Source organism: Neopsephotus bourkii, unplaced genomic scaffold (assembly GCF_033783945.1).
Source record: "Neopsephotus bourkii isolate Nb327-2 ecotype Australia unplaced genomic scaffold, CSIRO-AGI_Nbou_v1 NB_1082, whole genome shotgun sequence".
Taxonomy (NCBI): domain Eukaryota; kingdom Metazoa; phylum Chordata; class Aves; order Psittaciformes; family Psittacidae; genus Neopsephotus; species Neopsephotus bourkii.
This window is the reverse complement of record NW_026901570.1, coordinates 33,986-41,572: the sequence shown is the minus strand read 5'-3', so window position 1 is coordinate 41,572 and position 7,587 is coordinate 33,986. Positions and strand designations below refer to the sequence as shown.

Sequence of the window (7,587 nt, the reverse complement as noted above, 5' to 3'; positions counted from 1 at the left end):
GCTTACTGAAAAGTGACTTCAGTACAAACTACAACCTTTCTGAAGTGTTTAGGAGCAAAACAACTGGGGAAAAAAAAATTAAAAAACTTCACAGAAAAAACCAAAACACCCCAAACAGTTGCTGCTGATGGAAAAAATGGTGGTGGGGAGATATTTATGCCTCCTTGCCAAGTGCCTGCTGCAGTCATTGATATTCCTGTTCTTGCTGAAAACTTAGTGAGAATTCCACTGCCTCCGGAGATTGCAAGAGAGAGTGCTCACAACCAGAAGCATATGCATGAAAGAAAACAGAGACAAAAAGAAGTAATAAGGCAGAGTCCTTACTTGTGCTTGGCATTTACAATCCCTGGTTGTTATGCTGTCTTGACATAGTGCTGGTTTTAGTTCTCTTACTGGGTGTGATCCAGATTCTTATGTTACAGCTTTCACCAACGAGACTGCCAATAGGAATCCTTCCTCTCTTTCCGGCCATCTTACAGGAAAAAAAAGGGTACATTTTGAGGGAGGCAAACCATTTAACTGCTCTCCTTTAAATAAAGCACAGTAAAAGTCCATTTTACTATTCTAAAACTCCAGACACTGAGCTTAATAAAGGTAGAAGAACATAATCAGTATCATTATGCTCAAGTAGCACACAGTTATTTATATATTTGTTCATCCAAAATACCAAATACTGAACACAGGTACAGCAAAGAGTGTAAACAGACAAAAAGAACTAGAAGAAGAGACAGAATACGGGCTAAGTCAAATATAGCTTTTTAAAAGAATCAGTTTCATTCTCTAATGACAAAATACTGAACATCTTTTTCCTTTCTTAGAGAAGACAAAGTTTTTTCTCAATCTGCTAAATATTTGTCCATTATCTTATGCCCTCAGCTGATTACCCGATGAAATTAACTACTCTGCACGTTAAGATGTGGGCTATGACACCTTATGCCAAATTACTTTTTTCTATCCTGCAATCCCTTTCCTGCAAAAGAGAATTAAACTAACCATGTTGATAGTTAGGGAAACCCCAAAGTTTACAGTAAGTGTGAAATCATCTTATATCTGAAGAGGAATATCTGTCTTTTGCAGTGAGATTCACAGGATCTCTCTTGGCAGCTGATAAACAGTTGTCACAGCTGGGCAGGATCAGGTTCTCAGAAAAGTATGTTGAGCTTCAATACATTGACTCCAAGGTCACCAAGAAACCAGCTGAAAACAGGAAACATCTCTAGCCCCATGGATTATAAAGATTCCATATAACAAGTGGTTACAGTAAATTCCATTATAAGGAAATGCCACCAACAGCTAGGGCTGTAAGCTTTTAAAAACAGGGGGTGTTTCACTTGATTCTTGTAATAGAGGACTTTCTTAAATCAACATGAGTGAACTGGAGGGGAGAAAGACTGACACATTGTGCATCATTTTAGTCAGGTCTCATATTTTTGCATAGAAATTTAATACCAAGCCAGTTTTTACACTGTTGGGTCCCAATGCACCATCCTGAATAACCAGCTCTTATTAGTTCAACAGGCTGGCACCGTGCATTCCCAGCGGATTGTCACTGACCTGTCCTCCCTGGTCTGGCTCTGCAGTGCAGGTAAACAACTACTGTCTTTCCATGTGAGCAGCTCCTGCTGGCAGCTACTCCCTGATCTGGAAAACAAATTGCAGACCATTATCAGCTCTTCTGGTAATTGCTGCAGGATGGAAACTGAGTGCAATAAATCACAACATCATTATACTAAGGCCCAAATGGTCTGGCATATTTTTTGCTTAAAATGGTTAATACAGAAGTGGTGTAGCCTACAATGGTAGATAAAAATACCCTATATTGACTAGTCTGCCTGTGGGCTTTTTTGTACTTGTTTACATTACAACACTTTTTAAATTACTAAAAATAACCTTGTCTTTAGCTACAACACTAACATTTTGGGTTTTAACTCTGTGGGAAAAAAAAAATCCCTCAGTCTTTACATATGCAAGCCTTGAACTCTGCACAAGGCATTACATCTGTAACAGAGGTACCACACATACCTAATGACTGTGGGCTAAAGGTTGCTGTATTCTCACTGTTTGTATACTGTCTTGAAGGCAAATGTGCAGTGACCAACCATATCTCAGTGTTTACATGGACATCACATGGTTTCCAGTAAAGATTTTTCATGCCCAGGCAAGAAGTTAGCTGGGTCAAAGTAAAGTTCTCCAAAGTCCAATGTAACACATGAACTTAAAACTCAGATCTTAAAAGAAAGAAGATGCAAAACTAGGCAGTTTCAAACAATCATTAGGTCATGTGAACAGGAGAAGTTTGATGGGATTTCCCTTGGGATATTCCAAGAACATGTACAAACCCAGGCGCTGAGCCAGAAGGATCCAGGCATGTCAGTGAGGTGCACGATAGGGAGAAGTCAGCAGTCGTGTTCAGAAATATGCGTTTAATGTTCAGCCAAGGAGCAACGTTAACGGCATTTGTGGATTTGCCAAATGCCCAGAGAAAAGTGCAAAGATGGAGTGGAGGGAAAGGAAATAAATAAAACTGGAAAGGGAAAATTATATATAATAGAATTTTGCTTCTCCCTCCAGTTTCAGGCCAGCTCATCAAAGTCAAAAGGTAATTCCATTCATTGCACTATCTTCCATCTTGTTCAGATTTCATCCATGAATAAGCAACTGGATTTCTACCAGACAACTGGAAACCTACCAAAAGCACAACCCTCTGACATGCTAGCAAAGCTGGAATTAGATAAAACATTCACGAGAAAGACCCACAGATTTAGTGGATGTGACTTTCATAAATGTTGGTGTTCAGAAAGAGCAGCTTTATAGAAAACATTTGCCCCTATTCCACAGTCTCTGCTAAAATGAGTTTAAACCATCAGAGTATCAAATGTATCCTCTTTTTTTTAACTTTTCTGATGGTGGCATCATTATTATTTTCATCCAGTTGAAAAAATAAAAGGCTCTGCAGGATTTGTACTAAACAGGTTAGGATTATTATAATCAAATTTTGATTGACATACTATTAATGATCTGTCCTGGGAATACAAAGTATGATTTTTGGATTGATAGCATCTTTGTGATGGAAAGCATATTGTTTTAATCGGATTCTTGGAGAAAATACTGTAAAGCTTGTTCATTTCATATTTTAATCCAGATTGCCCTGTGCACATGTACGTGGCTGCAAACATTTATGTTCATCACTGCTTCATGGGGAAAAAGTATGGGACAGAGCAGCAGACAAGGCAGTCTGCCTCTTTTCAACCAAGATCACGGAAGTGCCATTAGATGCCACCACAACTGACAGAGGCCACATTGCCATCAGTGTGAGACACACCTCCCCTGGCCATTGGCCATGGCGAGCAAAGCTGTTCCCTGCTCGCACTTCAGTTTTTGTGACCCTTGTACAGCAACACATCTAAGCTAGAAGATGAACTATTAAGCATTTTCTTTCCTTTTAATATTCACTACTTTGTATGTTCAAAGCAACTGGTACCAGCAACATGCTATGAGCTCTACTCTGTACGCTGTTAGCTGATCTGGCACTGAAAACAAGAGGCTGACTAAAGGTAGCGTAAAACACTGATATGGAGCAATCCCAATTTAATTGAGAGCTGACAGCTATTTACATCACCAAGGATTTAGCTGCAGTGTAACTGCTCTTATGACAAGCTGTGTAGCTTTCAACGTTGGACAGTTTACTTCCGAATCTTTTATGTTTTGACAGTCTCCCTAATCATTCAGCAAATAAATTCCCAAATGGCATTTTCAAAAATGACAGGTTTACTGCTACCAACTTTACAGCAGCTATTCCACAGCAACTGTTATTTTTGGAGTTGTTGGGGGGTTTTGATTATTTAAGAAAAAGAAACAAAACAGGCTGCTGCTAGTACTCTTAACCCAATAAGCACTGCCTCTTACATACAGATAGTGAAAAACTAATTACGTTATGGAATAGTCAGTAACAATGGCTCTTATACTACCATCTATCTATGTAAATGTAGCTTCTGGTGCAGGTGAATCCTAAAACAATATATTCACATGCAGACTACTTGCTACCACTTACTCATTATTTCAGTGTTATCATATTGCTCAAATTAAATACAAGACAATGTTACATCCAGTCTGAGCTTCTGGTATCAGAAAACGCTGCAGAAGTGCACAATCCACAGGACTTGTCTTTCTACAAAACATTTTGCTGATTGCAGGTCTACCAACAAAAATTCTTATTGGATACTGGCAGGGGAAACACTAGAACAGCTTTGCTAATTCCAGCTCTGTCAGATACTCCAGTTTGCCAAATACTTGCATGGATTTCTGTCTCCCTCCAGCATTACCCTCTCTTACAGTGACCATTCTCAATACTAATGTTATTTCTGAAAAACAACCTACTGTGACAACATTTCAGCTAGAATCAGAATTGTCTTTAGGCATTTGGGCTGTGTCTGAACTGTAAAAGAGGTATTTCCTCAGTCTGCTCCCATTCTTCAGCCATGTCCTCAATTCCATTTTAGGCCAAAATCCAGAAACATATCACAACTTAATCCTCTTGTTCTTTTTATTGTGGGAAGGAACCCAGGTGCATGTGCTGGATGGGAACTTAGACGGATGCCTGCGGCACCAGGATCTCCTGGCACATTACCACTGCTTTTGCAGTCCTTGCAGTACAGGAACATAGTCTCAGATATGAGGCGATGAGTGCTGTGTAAGACACATCAGCACTTATCACAGCATTATTGAAGATGGGGAGTTGGAAGAAGATGGAGAGATGGGATGAAATCTATAGTTGCCATCCAGTTCCGCCTTCCTCCCAGTGCAGGGCTAGTGCAACCTGTAGATCAGACCTTGCTTTGCCTATCCAAGTCCTGAAAGCCTCCTTGGATGGAGGTCCCAGGTCTCTCTGGGTTACCTGTCCCCAGCTGCACTGCCCTCCCAAATGCAGTGAGGTATAGGAGGAACTGAGGAGTTCAGTGCTCACAGCACCAGGCCTCTTAGACACAGTCTAAATACATTTTCTGAGAACTGTAATCAGCTAATAAAAGATTTCTAATCTCTGAGCTGCATAAGAGGCATGGTATTTCATTGACAGTGATTGAAGCATTTATCACTTTACCACTTGTTTTCCTCACTGAAGAGAACCATTTATCTGCAGTGTCACCTGGAGAATGGTGGGTGTTGTCAGAAGATCAAGGTCCAGCATCAGGTTATGTAACAAGCATTAACCACTTCATCCCACTTCCCTGGGCAGTATTTTAACTTCATTTTTTATTGAGCCCGATTATTAGTTTACAACAGGTTGTAAATGATACAAGCAGCAAACCTAGACCACCTCCTACTGGCCAAAGAGAGAGAAGACTTTTTCCTTCAGTTGAACATTGTTGCTCCTGAACATTTGTCCTGCAAAGGACAAAGTTTCGGCAGCCTTAAAAAGCACTAAGAGGCAGTTCTAGCTAGGCTGAACTGCAGTTATTTATGTTAGCATTAGATCATTATAGGAGATTATCTTCTAACGGTTTGAATTTTTGGGTTAATAGCAGGCTTCCCCATATATGTGCAACCAGTCAGTATAATAGGGAGTTTAGCAAATCTAATTAAAGGGCCTACTTTCTGTAATCAGAAACAACTTCTGAACATGAATAAAGATATTTTTTTTCTAATTTCTTGCAATCCGTTTCAACAAAATGGGGTTTATGCAGGCTATTGTAAAATGGGGGAGTGTATTAAAAGTGTAATATATTCTCTTTACTGATCATGATCTGAGAGTTAAAGTGTGTTTGAAACATTGTGTTTTGCAATCCAGTCTATGTGATGAGTGATAAGTTATATAGCCATAATTAACAGCAGCGATAAATAAAATGTATTACATTTTGTACAACCCTATTTGCATTGCAAAAATCCCTATTTAGATTACAATGAACTCTAAATTACAGAGTAAACAAGTTTTGGCTATATCTTGGGGCCCAGCAGGGAGGAAGGTATCATTTGCCACCCCAGCAGAGGAATGCTGTTTACATCCAACTGGACTGTACTTGGAGACTTTGCAGCTTTAACACACAAGGGGCTGCAATCAGACCCCCTCCCAGCCTCTGTGCTTAGTGGTTTTTATTGGATGGCTGTAGGCTCCCTACTCAACACCAGAAGCTTTCAGCAGTGCTTAACTTTCCCGAAAGTGGTTAGGGCTCAGGGGATTAGGCTGAATATAGCCTACCTTTGAGTCAGCTTGCTGGGCAGAAGACTGCCGGGTCACTGAAATGAAATGCCATTGTGTGCTTTCATAAATAAACAAGTCTGTCATTTCTTTTTGGACTAGCAGTAGATAAGGGACAATAGGATATTTAGACTCTCTCTTGTCTTTCCCCTTATGGAAAACATAGCAACATTCCAGTGGCTCGGATCACCCTGACCTCTGTCAATCTGTGCATCAGCATGCGGATGGTACAGGCTATGCTAATTGTGACGGTCGATGATCTCTTCTTAGAGCAGTGTTAAGAAGAGAAGGATGCTCACCTTCTGATATCCAAACATTAGCAGGTCACCAGTAGGTATTTGACATGTATAAACTCTTCTGTGCTCTAACTGTGGCTTTTACAAAGTTCCAAATGTATGCTTCCTTTCATTAAATGCACACACAAGGCTATGACGAGTGAGGCAGCTTCAATTCTGATGATGTCAAGATGACAAGAGTGGTTTTTTTTTGACCTGGCAGGGTAAGGTCAGGTCTGGAAGTGGTACAGACTGTGAACAGCAACCAGAGAGGACTTGCATTAGGATCTGTTTCAGATATTGAAGGCTGGCTGCCACCTACTTTCACAACTCACAGAATCTCATAGGATCCCCAATTTCTTTGAGACAATCAGCTTCCCAGTTTTTATTCACTTTTTTCCACCAACAATGACATAAAATACTCCTCTCTATTGCCATCATGACCACGTTCCATGCAGTGATCTGTCAGGAGTCCCATCCTGAAGTTGTCCAGAAACCGAAGGTGGTGCAAAAGGATCAACTCTCAGTCACAAGTCCCTTGTAGAACGAAACCATATCAGACCCACAACTCAACAGCTGCGGTGCAGTGGAATAAATTTTTGCCTGTCTGCAAGCTCTCAGATCACAACAGAACTGATCCCCCAAAACATTCAACCTACAGAACATACCATACTTAAGAGTAGGACCTTCAGAGTAATTTGAAGGTACTTGACATGAATTGATTTTATCCTCCTTGTCCAAAATAGCTTAAATTAGTTATTCTACAGATATGCTGCAATTTTCTTCTCTGAACGAAAGGAAGAGGCAGGAATGTCTTCAAAACAGAAGGAGTCATTAAGCAGAGTAGGACATTTTTCTATTTTTACTTTGGTGCATATTTTTGATACAACTGCTACTTTTTTGTATATAGCCTTAAATTACAATCAATAAGGACGTGCTTTTGATTCTTCTTATAAATCAGCCCATATAATTTAGATTTAGGAGCTAATTTTGAATGCTTATTCTTTTCTACAAATAATTTCTATAAAAATTGGAGCCAGAATAAAAGCTTGACTGGCCAGATTTGACTCCTGTTCTTTGGAATGAAGTAGAATTCTCTTCCTCTTATCTGTGCACTCA

General features: G+C 39.9%; 1 long non-coding RNA gene across 1 annotated transcript; it reads right to left on the bottom strand.

Moving 5' to 3' along the window:
* Nucleotides 1–352: 352 nt before the first annotated feature.
* LOC133217033 (uncharacterized) lies at nt 353–1,659 on the bottom strand. Its single transcript, XR_009726798.1, has 3 exons — nt 1,555–1,659; nt 994–1,141; nt 353–472 (listed from the first exon to the last, which is right to left on the bottom strand). It is a non-coding gene; the product is annotated as an uncharacterized LOC133217033 (long non-coding RNA).
* Between the last annotated feature and the right edge of the window lie 5,928 nt (nt 1,660–7,587).